We start from the raw sequence: 14175 nt of genomic DNA on the forward strand, positions 1-14175 counted from the left end.
CACTTTGGTATGATGCAGCTGTGTGCGTGAATTCTTGGGTTATTATTTCACAGAGACTGTTTTTTTGGCTGTGGCCCTGCTGCTATGTCAGATATCGAGACATGAATGAATGTTGTTGCTACCAATTTATTTTGTCTTCATTTTTTTTACTGTGTTTGTTAATTCAAGGCCAGTCAGTGACTAAGGTACAGGAACCAGTGCATTTAACCCCAAACACAGTCTCAGACTGTTCAGACTGCAGATTTATGGGCTGCAAATCCTGGTTCCCCAGGATTTGCATTTGCATTTGTTTAAAACCCTTGTGAAAGTCAACTTTTACTCATCTCTTTAAGTAAAATACAGCACATGTATCGCTTGGATCTTTACTTTGAACCACTGTGTGTAGCTTTTTGAAAAAGTCCATTTGCTGCATTTATTGAATAATTAATATCTTTAAATAAAAATAACTTCATAATTCAAGAAATGACACCTCTATACAAATGGAACAGACAGATTAATGTTGGTGCTTTTTTGTACAATACAAAACAAGAAAGGAGAAATAACAGCCACTGTGTTATAGCCAACTACCCTATAGCCCACTGTGCTGTATGTTGCTATAACTTACAATGAAAACAAATTATTTCCTCTCCACCCACATCCCTCTTCCTCCCTAACGACTCAAAACCCCTGACAGAAATAAGAAATAACCTCCCAGTAGATCTGGTTCTATATTGAGAGAAGGAAGGGTGGAGGAAAACAGACAGAACAACACAGTGAAACCGTCATGAGCTAAAAACCAGCCGCTGTGGTGTGTATGCACACACACACCCACACACACACACACACGTGCACACATGCAGACACACACACACACCGGGTTTTATTTTATTTGTTTGTCGACTATCATGAAAGAGCAAAGCAAAAATAAAGCAAACACAAACGAACAGCCATTATTAATTAACACTGATTTATTAATTTCGAATGTTGTTTTTAAGGGGGATTTAGTGGTAAAACCTGGCAACTCATTAAGCTGGACAACTTCATCATCCAATCTGCCCACTTCTGACTTTAGTCCCAAAATGCCTGCGGCGGTCAGTGTGATAAAACCCTGGTGATTCTGCGCCTCTAGGACAAAAGAACCGATGCTAATGAAATAGCCCATAAAGCGTCGTGATCCCCTGGTGTGTGAGGAAACGCTCTCATACACACATACAAAAAAGACCCCAAACTGACTACGAGACAGTGGCGACCGATCTCCCGAGCATGACGTTCTCATCATGTTGCCACAACATGATGAGAATGTCACAGCGTGTTGGCAGATGGAGGTGACAGCAGAGGTCTGGCTGCACAACAATAAATCTGAAAAGCATTTCTGGGACATGGGAGAGTGAGCAGCGAACCAACATTTGTGGTGTGATGCAACGGTCGCATTACTACTTGCATGCTCGGAAACGTGCAGGCTTCATTAATATAAAATGAAGAAATTCAAAAATGTAACTTTAAAACTGAACTTAAAATGAGATAACTCATCAAATGTGAAAGGAGCCACATGCAGAGACTCAGCATAACTGTTGTGCTTCACTCTCACAGCTTTTAATACAAACTAAATTCTTTGTTTCCTGGCACTAGAAATGTGTTTCTGCTCCTGAAAAACTACTGTTTATGTGCATGTGTGTAATGGTTTAGATTAAAATTCTGACACATGCAGTAGAACTGAGGTTAAATGTATAGGTGATGGTCTCAGCCCTGTTTGGATTTGTCAACACGTGGTGAGTCGACATGCTCTAATAACTTGAACTGAACTCTAATTAGATTCTAGCGTTGGCTCTTTTGTCAGACTTCGTGTCTGCATCTTGTCCGGGTTGAAAGAAGGATCTCTAATCGCCCCCGTGTGATGGGGAGGAGATTTTTCATCTCAGTTGATTTTTCATGGTGCATCCACTGAGAACGTCTATCATTTCAGGGGTCTTCAAAGGGGACTGTCCTTCCTCTACGACAGGCGCTGCAGTTATCACGGTGCTAGCAAAGCAGGATGGAGCAGGGTTGTTTTGTTTCTCGGGTTTAAGATTAGAAAAAAAAAAAAAACCCAGAAGTGCTGTCATGGCTTTGGTGCTTGCTCTGGCACAGAGGTGAGACACTGGCCTGTCACTCTGGATTATTTCTGTCTCAGCAGGGCTTTGAAGTACACTGACAGCCCAAGATAACTTCTTCATACTGAAGGAACATACGCTTCCTTGCTGTGTTTGCATTGGCTCCCACAGACAGGACACAGACTCAACTGAACTATTGCGTCTGCCATGTGAGAGTTTGCAGCCTTTCCTGAAAAAAAAAAGTGCTGTGGCACCTTAAGCCCATTGTCTGCGTGGGCTGTTTACATGACCGAGCTTGGAAGGTGTAACTGGCTTAAATAGAGAGACTGAGTCATATTAATTCATAATACTGCAAAAATATCGTCGCCCTTCTCTCTGCAGCCCAGCGCTCGGTTTACATAATCCGTGTATATTCATGTGGATTTATGAATGGTATGTGAGAAAGCTGTTTTCATTCATCAGTTTCCATTTACAGTCTGTGTGTTGTGCCCTGTGTGTCTACATCCACATTCTTTGTAGTTTACATTCTTCTTCAGTGTGTGTCAGGCTAATCAGAACACACCAAACTGGACGGACGAGGTCGCAGTAGCACAAGCACGCGATGCTCTGTCATCTTCTGATTCTTGCACATTCACACACATTCATTCCCTCTGGGAAACTTTCTTTGCAGCCACGAAACACCTTCAAAACACAAGTGACAAATTATGACCAGAGTCTGGGGATTTTTTTTATTTTATTTTTTGAATCATTCAAAAATGAATAGCCGCACGTAGCATTTATGAATAGCAGGACTTGACCTCAGCTGCTCAGTAGATGGGGGCAGATGAGGGTGTTCAGTGGTAAGATGAGCTGTCGACGAGTTATTGTTACAGCGGAGCCATTACAGGTGGTGGCTCTGCTCCAACAACTCTCTGTTGCACTGTCTTCTCACGGAACGTTTGGGCGCGGGAGGGGAGGACTCGCAGCGCAGGGAAATATCTAATGCAGAATCTCTCAGACAAAGCTTCTAGAGTCTGCTGCATCAGATAAATGCTGCGGTTGCATGTATATCAAGATTCCACTAAAAGACTAAAAGATCAGCCTTAGTGGAACAGAGCTGGGGGGGTGTAGCTGTCACCCCTGGGAAAGGGGGTGGGGGGGGGGGGGGGCTACAACACAACAGAAAAGTGAGATAAACAGTGTCAGGGAGCATGTTGCACTGAGGCAATGCAACGTCTCATAAATACGTTTCCACACATAGAAATTCAATAAAACAGTGTGTAAATACCACGATCTGTGTTGTATTTACTTTGAAAGAACATTATGCACAGATTAGGCAGCGAGGCAACAATTTGTACAATGTGAAAAGGTTATGCAACATTTCTGGTAGCCACTCCTCTCGCTGCTAAGTCTTCATAACTTTATAACTTATCAACAGGCACAGAAATGGCTGAAGAAATCAGTGTTGCCTTTAAAAGTACACATTAAAAACACATCCTGTCTTTTGTCTGTTTGATGGCAAAAAGCTGAATCAGACTGAGGTTTTTCTGACTTAATTAAGTTGCTCCTGAATGTCTGACTAGCTTCTCACACAGCAGCCTTCTGCTATCAGTCTGTGCACAAATACAACAACTTAGATGCAAATTGTAAAGTGAAACTGAATGAATTTGCTGAAAGATGCGTCTTAGGTTTATACAAAGTGAAATTTACGCTTTGGTGTGATTCAGGTTAGAGCAGGAGCATAATTATGGCAAATTAGCCATGGTTTTAAAAATTAGTAGTTACAAGTACAAGTCTGGATTTCAAAATATTACTTAGTTAAAGGATGTGTGGTGAGAAAAATCTAAAAGTACAAAAATGTATGTGTGTTTATGAAATTTCACAAAGCAGATGTTCTAACAGAAAATGAGCCAAATCCTAAAGAAGCAAAAGGCGAAAACTACCTGTAGATTAGTGCCAGAAACTTGGTTTCTTGAAAGGAAGAAAGAATTGAAAGCATTACAAGGTGCAAAGCTGTGGAATATGATTAAAATATAAAGTGTTGCTGTGTTGACATAATAATGGTCGTCATGTCATTTATTGTGTTTGTACCAAAAAATCCTAAATTTAGCAACTTCAAAAGCTGCAGGTTATAAACGACAGCACCAGCTGACTAGTTCTCCTGGGGAAAAATCCGCTGACCTTTGTCATTTCTCTGCCGAATCTACGTCACTGTCACCTATGATCCAGCCTCATTTCCCTATGAAATGCTGAGATTTGTGCTAATCTCTTCCCAGTGACACTCGAGCCTCCTCCTGCAGTACAACTGAAATAAGTGTTCTGTAATTACCGAGCTGCTGATGGCGGCACCGACAGCTTCCCATTGTGCCGTACAAGCCCTGCGTGTCGTCCTTAGTGTGGACATGTGTGTGTTGAATCCAACACTTTCCACGGAGCTTAGTAACAAACCTTTGTTTTCGCATGTTTGCTTGCTACTAATTGATGTCACCATCGCTTCCTCCACCACTGCAGGTTAAATTTAACTAAATTATAGGAAAACGTGCAACACTTAGGGTCAAAGGGGGAATAAAACAGGCAATGAATCATCTGATAGGACAGTGATGGAAATATGTTTTATATGCGTGTTATTTTATTAAAGACGTCCCAGTGGAGGTGGATTTAATATGATGTGATTGTCCCTTCAATTAGCAATTTGTTTTCCAGGCATTTAGGGGCATTAAACACGTCTCTTTCCCACACTGGAAAATAAAGCAATGTACCTCAACTGGAACCTGCTGTGAAAGAGCCAGAAGACCCCTCCCCCCCCCGGGTAATGGTAATAAAGTAATACTTATTGCAGTGTTGTGGTACTGAGTATGTCATTCAACATGCACCAGTTGACATATTTCCTAAAAATGTCATCGTCTATCTGCGATGTGATCTTGCTACAATCTATTTTTAAAGCTGATCTGTTCACTTGCGGTTGCTATTGTGTCTGCTCAGTTGGCAGTGGGTTTTTTTTCCACTGATGTTTGGTTGGAAAAAAACTGTCAGGCCAGGTACAGAAATCAAGTGTGTGGTGCCATTTTGTCTGTCTCACTTTAGCAAAGCATTTATAGTTTCCCGGTGTTGGATTTAGGGGAATGAAAAAAAAAACTATTTCTAACCTTGTGCTTTTTTTTCCTGTTCTCTAAATTTGCTGAACTCTGATACAAATAGAGATACAGCTAATCCAAGAAAGGTAAAGGTTTATTAAGTCTAAAGTGCCAAAGAAACATTAGCGAATTTGATAAACATACAAAGTCCATTTGGAGAAAAAATTAGAAGGCTGTATAAAGTGTTAATTAAAAGACGCCAATAAATGCAAATTAATTTACCGTAAATGTCTATTTTGAACAAAGACCACACATTAAATTTTAGAACTGAAAAAAACTGGTAGTTTTTGAAAGATATCTGATCATCTGTTGGTAGCAACATGTCTCAAAAAAGTCTAGACAGGAGCATGTTAACCACTACTGTATGTTGCAAGACCGTTTCTTTAGACAAAACTCCATCAGCATTGAGAAACTGGGGAAATAAATATGTTCATTTTGAAAGCGAAACCTTTTCCAGTTTTGCCTGATCTTGGATTTCCACTGCTCAACAATTCGAAACCTCTTGTGTTGTACTTTTCACTGCATGATGTGCCACATGTTGTCAGTGGGTGACAGGTCCGTCCTGCTGGTAGGGAAGTTTAGCACCCACTTAAAAGACTCTTTTACTGTGGAGCCATGCTGTAGTGATACATGCACTAGAAAGGGCTTTGGCATTGTGTTAGCGTGGATCGAGATCAGCGGCTTTCGTCCTGTCCCTTCAGGGGGGTTGCCATAGCGACATGTGTTCCGCACGTTGATTTGGCAGGTGTTTTTACGCCAGATCCACGTCCTGCCACAACCCTCCCTTTTCTATCTGGGCTTGGGACCGGCACCACGGTTGCCCTTGGTGGCTGGGCAGGGCCACACCTGGTGGGTTGGGAGTCGAACCTGTGAACCTTCTTCAAAGATCCTGAACTATTCCTGCTATTTAGATGAGCTTGGACCCAGAGAAGGCAGCAGTGTTGTTGCTGTTTGTTTGCATGATAGGGATTTAACTTGATAGAGATTTGTGCATGCAGAGAGAAGCTGTTACTGCAGAATCATAGAATCATTTCTGGTTTTAATGCAGTGCTGCATTGAAGTTTTAATGAATGAATTTTAATTATAGGTGTGGACCATCATATTTTACAGTGATAAACTTTGCTACATTCTTACGTCAAAAAGCATGCGTTGCTTTTTCTATTCAAAGTCATGATACTGACCTGTTGCCAGTTGTAAGATATTCAACAAGGTGTTTTAAGTTTTTTTAATTGAATTGAATTGAATTGAATCGAATTGAATTGAATTTGATTCAATTTAAGCTAATTTAACTTAATTTAATTTAATTTAATTTAGCATCGCACAACTTTTTCAGTCTTGTCTCATACATATTTTCAGTCAAACATCGTAGGTTTAAAATTATTTGCAACTCGTTGCATTCTCCTTACATTTTCAAATCATATGTAGCCTGATGCAACATTTTCATTCATTCAACATGTAAGAATCAACCCACATCTTTACATTTACTACATACTATATAACTATTGTTTTCTAAATTTGCAGTATAGCAAACTGACATGTCATGTGAAAGATAATCAGCTTCTACGATTAGGCAAGAAGACCCAACAATTACACAGCATCTTAAGCATGTTGTTTGCCCTGTGAGCAACTTTGAGTCACTAACATCATTCCAGGAATGCAACCATCATCACAGCAGCTTATAAAAGCTCTTACAATTGTCGCCAAATACCAGTATCCCAATACCGGATACCAGCTTACTCACTATCCCTTAGTCACGGAAAATAATCTAAGTCATAATCATTTTTAAACATGTACTTTGTGTTCCCTTAGGTGACGCCATTTACAGCCACAGAGTCAGGAGTATTACTAATATTGATGACGGCTGATAGTCATTATTTTCTGTACCAGTTCACTTCATCTATTTATGTTCCAGTGTCTTTCATAATAGGATAAAATTAAGTCACACAATAAGAGCGTTGGCTTTACTAACATCTTTGATTCAAGCTAACTTAAATACATTAGTTTTCACTTGGACCACACCCACTGAAAAACATTGCCTCCTGATTGCCTGATTCACTCAGCTTGTCTCGACATGACCAGAGGCAAATGCCAAGTCCAAGTTTTTTATTTTTTTTTATGTTAAAGGAATCTTCTGCTCAGACAAATTTGTTTTTATATGTTATACTTTTAAGCCTAAACAATATAGGATTAATACTTTTTAGTATTACTTGTCATCGTTAGTTTTTTTTTTAAATTTCTCTGACAAGGTCCTTGGACTTAAAATAATTAGTTCAAATCCATTTGCTGTGGCTGAGTAACTTACATTGAGTTGTCAGCATGCAATTTTTGAGTCATGAAACATTCCAGAGATTATATTTGTAATGTGTAAAAGGCATTTAGAAATGTCACGTGTGATTTTTGTGTATATTTAATTGCTTTGAAAAGTTTGGAATTTGGTGCCTAACAGAGCAAACAAATAAATATAGTATTGATTCAGTTTTTAGCTCAGGTCTGATCTCTTCAAATGTTATTATGAGATTTACTTCACCAGCCAGTTTACAGTAGCTTTGTCTTTTGTCTTTATTTTTGCAAACAACTGCCAAAAAGTTTAATGGAAGTGGGGATATGAGCCAAACAGTAAACTTGCAGATGCGAAACCAAAACCATGAGCTGAAAGAGGCTGAAGGGAACAGAAGAATCAGATAATAATTATCTGTGGGTTCATCACAATGAGTAACACTTTCATATTACATTTATTTGATCCACTATTTACACACTAACATTGACAAATTCAGCTATAAAACACAATCTACTCATTTTAAAACACCTTTTTTTCACCCAGAAGCCTTTTTTACATTACTCGATCAATCGATTTATTTTAAGTTTCTCCTTTTTCCCACCACTTTCTGACTTCCTATCAGTATTGCTGCATCTCTTACGAACAGCAGGACATTATTATTATTATCATATTATGATCTGCAAACTTAGTGAGCCATAGCAGAGCTGTTTATTGTCTCAGCCATACAACAGTAGATAAGCACTGCAGAAAACAGAGGCACAGGTAGAGGTTTACCTGTCCTCATAACACATGTTACTGATGAGAAGGTTGCTGGATGACAGACAGAGGCCTCCTTTTTGTGCCATGCTGAAAACAAAGGGTTCCCTTCATCCTCGGCGAGCCAGGTTACATGTCCTGTTCCTCTTAGATTTCAATTGAGATTTATAAAAGGGTCCAGCTATCAGACTCACTTGGGACCATCTGTCCCCAACCTTTATCAGCCTTTATCAGCACCAGGTATCCTGCTTTAGAGGAAAACCCTGTGGGAGGTTCAGTCTAGCCTGTAATTCACAGCCACTTCTTTGAATATTTACACAGTTATTAGATGTCAGATTATCTTTAAAATGTAAATTGTTTGTTGGTTTTTGCTTTGTGTTCTGTATTTCTACCATTGGAGCCGTTAATATGTTGCTCAGTGATATGGAGTGTTTGTAGTGTTTTAATGGGAAATGACTTGTAGAGTCTGGAGCAAGCTTCCCTCCATTGTTGTGGAAACAAATCCACTTGAGCTAATTATGTAATGCCATAAGCCATATAGTCATAAAAGAAGACATCTTTGCGATCTTTCCAGCTCCCTGAGGGGAAGGATACCAGAGAAACACGATGTCATTTGTTAATAATGAAGCCAGAAACTTTAGCAACATGAGAATTTGTACGAAGCAATTTTGCAACTTACTTCAGTTTGTTTTAAACAAGCAGCCGTCATTAAATGCTGTTTCGGAGACATTTGTTTATGCAAGAGATGCAGTGTTATATGAGAGTGACATATTTAGCACAGGGTGATTGTGGATGTGTCTTTGTGTCCAAACATGTCTGTGCTACAGCATCTGTACGTGCTTGTTGTTAGACCAAACCAGCATTTGAGGTCTATGCGTTTCATGAGTGGGATGTATCATATATGTCACATGGATTTGGCAACATGAAAATATTCAACTGAGCCGTTTACTAAATATCAATATGGCTACTACTCTATGTCTGCACCACCAGCTATTCCTCCAAACATATGTGATTTTATGTTGCTCATAACAGCATAACAGCAACAGGTATAAAGATGATCTGACTGGTTGAAAAGCAGCGTACTTTCATGTTGCCTTGTCTGATTAATACAGAAAGAAGGTACAAAGTATTTCTCTGTATTTTCTTTAAACGTCTGTTCCGAAGTACATTTTCTTACCATTTACTCCTTTTGACTCTTACGCCAAAGTCATATGATGGACGTGACAACTGGATGATCTCACAGAGATTCCACACACAAGGAGACGGAGGAATGACGTGAAGAATGCAGATGGATTCGTGTCTTCGCCACTTTAACGCCATCTGGAAGCCTCTTCCAAACGTCTTAATTTCACATTGGGCATGTCATGTCATCCGCACTCGTCCCTGGTGAAGGAAAATAAATCCTTCAAGTGGAAAGCGTAAAGCTCATGGAGCAGTCAAAGTCAAGCAGCCATGCACCATCTGTTCTTCGCACTGTCCACATTTCAGCATCACACATCATGATCCAGCCCGGTGCTGCAAAGCAAAGGGACTTGATTGGATTTATTTTCTCAGTATCAGCGTATTGCAGCTATAGCTAATATCTTAATAATGACCAATAGGAGTAAATTAGTGAGACATTTCCTGTAAATAAAGACGGTGCAATGCTAATTAAAGTCAAACAGAAACTGTAAATGCATTTCTGTCGAACAGGATATATGCAGCCGTGCAAACCTACGAGGGACATAGTTTAATAGATATAATAATCAAGCACTGCTACACGTGTTTTTCCATCCTTTGAGGCTTTATTATGTCATGTCATTACATTATGTTCATCAGCAATGTTTGTGCTAAATCCACCATCCAACAGAGTGACTGACACGATGCATAGAATAAATACATTCTTGATGAGGTTTAAACAGAGCAGTTATTTTCAAATCATCCTCTGATGTAAAGAACAGTCTTCAGAAAAGTCTATGTTTATTATAATCGATACCAAATTACACAGTTGTTTCCAGCACATGATCAGGAAATTACATTTTTTAAGGAAATAACAATAATCAAGAGGATTTATTGACACCTTTTATGTTCACCTTCAAACTCTTAATGACTAATCCTCTGACACTTGATGCTGTCAACTGAATTAGAAACATCTCAACTTTCTAAATGTCCCCAGGGGTTTTTCCAGGGCAAATGCCGTGTTCAAAACCATGATGTCAGAGTTTCAAAATCACACAGGGAAGTAGGAGCTGAGGATCGCTTTCAAATTTCGGATAAAGGCTTCTTTGGCAAGTAAAATTGTGTCTTATGCCAAATATGCAAGTTTTTTACAGCCTTAATCCAACATGTGTTATGACTTGGCCTTTATTATCTTTATTATTAGTATTATTTATTAATCATCGTACTAATAAAAACAAGACCAGAGATCCTTCCTTAAAGTGAGCATTTTGCTTTGTATATCAGTTTTCTTGGACTTCAAAAACCTGACATATGGTTTGATAGGAGATTTTATACAGTCTATAGTATTACGAGATTTGAAACAGCTTATTATGTCTGTGTTGTGGTTTTCGTTGCGTGTTTCAGAGAGAAGCTTCAAAGCCTCTGCACAATGCAAGTCATCAGTCATCAGTCTGTCTCTGTCTGTCTCACCTGGTTCCCATCCAGCATGAAAATTGCACCTTTGGTATAAGGTGGTGTGCTGCTGAATCTGTAGCACATATCTCCACAGGGCTTCTTGATGTTCTCATGGCTTCTCAAGCGTCAGCACAAAACCCAATGTATCGGTAAAAGATCTGCTGTGTGTTGCTGAGTCTCCTCGTTTGCAAAATGTCCTTACACCAACAATGTCCTCTGTTGTGATATGAAAATACACAGTGAACCAACAAATATAAACAGGGCAAAAAGTTACACTTCACACAAAACGTTGACATGCTGATGAATGTGCTGAGGTTTGTAGATGTTACAAGTCTTCTCAAAACATAATTGTGCTTTTAAGGCAAAATAATTTTCTTTTAAAAAGTATCGTACATTGTAATTTATTTTAACTTCAGCACAAATTTCTATCACTTTAAGCTCGTTATGCATCTCTTGTAAAAACATAACCAGGAGCAAAAGCAGAGTAAAGTTTTTGTGACACGCTGGTCTTATAGAACTTAAACACAATATGGCCACAAATTACAAGTGTGTATTAGCATCACAAATGTTCATCTCATGAAGAAACTAGAGTTAACCTTACCTGTTAACCTTAATAAAACAGCTGTCATTTGATGACAATAACTTTAAAATGTTAAAGCCACAGCTTCACTTTTTATTGAGGTTTTATTTTGTATATTTTAACCACTAGCCTGGAAGGTTAGAAAGTGAAAAATGTTCTCCACAAGTCAGCTTGTATTTTATCCCAGGTGGGTTCAGCTCCTGTCTTTGGAAATTATGGAAAAATTCGAATTTTTCCTAGTCTTTTGTTGAAAGAGGTTCTACGTGATGATGACGCTGTTGTTAACCCTGCTTCCCTCTGCAAAGATCTAATCTCTAATTGGTGTTTCTCACCTCCTGCTATGTGCCTCTAATTAAAAGTCTACCTGTGACCATGGGGTCAGTGAGGAGATGGTCAGAGGACATTTATGTTTCCCTGCAGGGTTGTTTTAAGGCCATGGACTAAAATGCCACGTGGAGAATGTGTATAGTGCCTTGAAAAAGTAATATGAAATTTTCCAAATTTTGTCACATTACAACCACAAACAATAGTGTATTTTATTGGGATTGTGAAGTTTTTTGATGACTTTGCCATCGGATAACTTTGTCACACGGTGTGAGCAGAACCATCTGCAGCCCAATGTGGTGAAGACAAAGGAACTGCTTGTGAATCTGAGGAGGGCTAAGGCAGTAGTCAGTTTCTATTCAGGGTCACAGTGTGGACGTTGTGGTGGATTATAAATGCCTGGGAGTGTTACTGCCAATAAACTGGACTGGGTTTAAGAACATGGAAGCCTTCTACAAAAAGATCTAGAGCTGCCTGTATTTTTTTGAGGAGGCTTAGGTCCATTAACATCTGTCGAACAATGCTGAGAATGTTTTATGAGTCTGTGGAGGAGAGTGTGATTCTGTCTGCTGTTGTGTGTTGGAGCAGTGGACTGAGAGCTGCAGACACCAACAGCCTCAACAAACCAATGAGAAGGGGCAGTGACATTGTGGGGATGGAGCTGGACACTTTATCAGCAGTGTCAAGCAGAGAGATGCTGTCCAAGCTACAAGGGACAACGGAGAACGGTTCCCATCCAAGACTCATATTACCAACGTGCAATACAGAGCACCACAGGAAATCATTCCTTCCTGTGGCCATCAACCTTTATAACTGCTCCCAATGAGATCAGATACTCGGATTTTAACTTTATATTTCATTTATTGTATTCGCTGTCTATGTTTATATGTTAGATTCCATGTGGTAATTCAGCCGTGTAGAAGACTAGCAGCTTTTTTTCTACTATCTTAACACAAGTAATGGAATGTGGCTTTAGGAACAGAGTTTTGTCCCGTTCTGGATTTTGCCCTGTGGCAGCAGGGACTGGTTGCGGCTCCTCGGTCCTGGCTCTCGCCCTACATGAGGCTGCACTGGTTCAGTGGCCGCTCAGAAAAACGCAGGTGCATCAGCACACAGTGGCAGCCTGCCAGCCAACTCTGGGAAAACACAGCATACATACACATCTAATGATGCACAATACACGTCCACAAGACCCACTGAGAAAAGAGATTTGGCTGGACCGAATGAAAAAAGGCAAATGATCTGACGTGTTACCGATGTTCCTAAATTGCACGAGCTTAGCAGAAAAGCCTATCGCCACTTGATCACAGAGATTATTGCATAACAGTCTGGAGAGGCACCGTCCTGCCCCATATCATGTTGTTTTGTTTGTGTGTACGTGCAGGTTTCTAGACTCTCCGTGTTACTTTGACAAGTGCCATTTAGCACACTGGCTTTCTCTACTGAAGTTCCTACATTCCCCTGGCCTCGATAAAATCTCACATCTGTGTGTCTGTGTGTGTGCGTGAGACTGGGCTGAATATCATCTATCTCACGTGGGCGACTGTGTTGCAGGAGGTTGCTGGTTTGATTCCCGGCTCCTCCCGACGCATGTCGAAGTGCCCTTGAGTGAACCCCAAATTACTTGCTCCCAGTGAGTGTTGGCCAGCTGCGTATCTGCTTCTCCATCATTGTGTGAGTGCGTGTGAACTGGACGCCTTCCTACGAAAAGGGGTCCAAGGAAGCACAACCACTGAACTCGTGAAACATGATCGTGAAACGATCATGGGAAGCTCATCTGCCCCACAGCTTGCTGTGTATGGGGCTGCAGCGGTCACAATGCTGACCCCTGTGCACCAACGAAGGAAGCTATAAATGGCATAAAAGAACTGGAGGCATGGAAGAGGGGGACCTGGTCTGATTCATTTTGAAGCTTCCTCTTTTGCATTAAGTGGACAAAAAGGTGCAAGTCTGTTTTTTTTTTTTTATTACCTGGGAAACAGGTGGCTGCAGGATCTACGCTGGCAGAGGCAGTGTGATGCACTGGGCAGTGTTCTGCTGAGAAACCTTAAATCCTGGCTTTCATGTGCATGTAACTTTGAAATGCCGCCTGATTAAACATTGTTGCCTACCAACAACATTGTTGCAACAAACACTGATGCCCATTCATGGCAACAGTATTTGCGGTGCCTCTTTCAGCAGGATAATGCACCCTTCCACCGTGGAAAATGGTTCAGGAATGGTTTAAGTAGCATGACAAATATTTTAAGGTGTTGTCTTGGCCTCCAAATACCTCAGATCTTAATCCGATCTGGGTAATTTCGATGCATCTATGGGATGTGCTGGAAAAACATGTCTGATCCATGTTGGCCCCACCTGGCAACTTGGAGAATATGCTGCTGCTGTTTTGGTTCCAGATACCAGAGGACAACATTAGAAGTCCTGTGGAATTAATGCCTCAAC

The sequence above is a fragment of the Channa argus genome, chromosome 1, assembly GCF_033026475.1.
Source record: "Channa argus isolate prfri chromosome 1, Channa argus male v1.0, whole genome shotgun sequence".
NCBI lineage: Eukaryota > Metazoa > Chordata > Actinopteri > Anabantiformes > Channidae > Channa > Channa argus.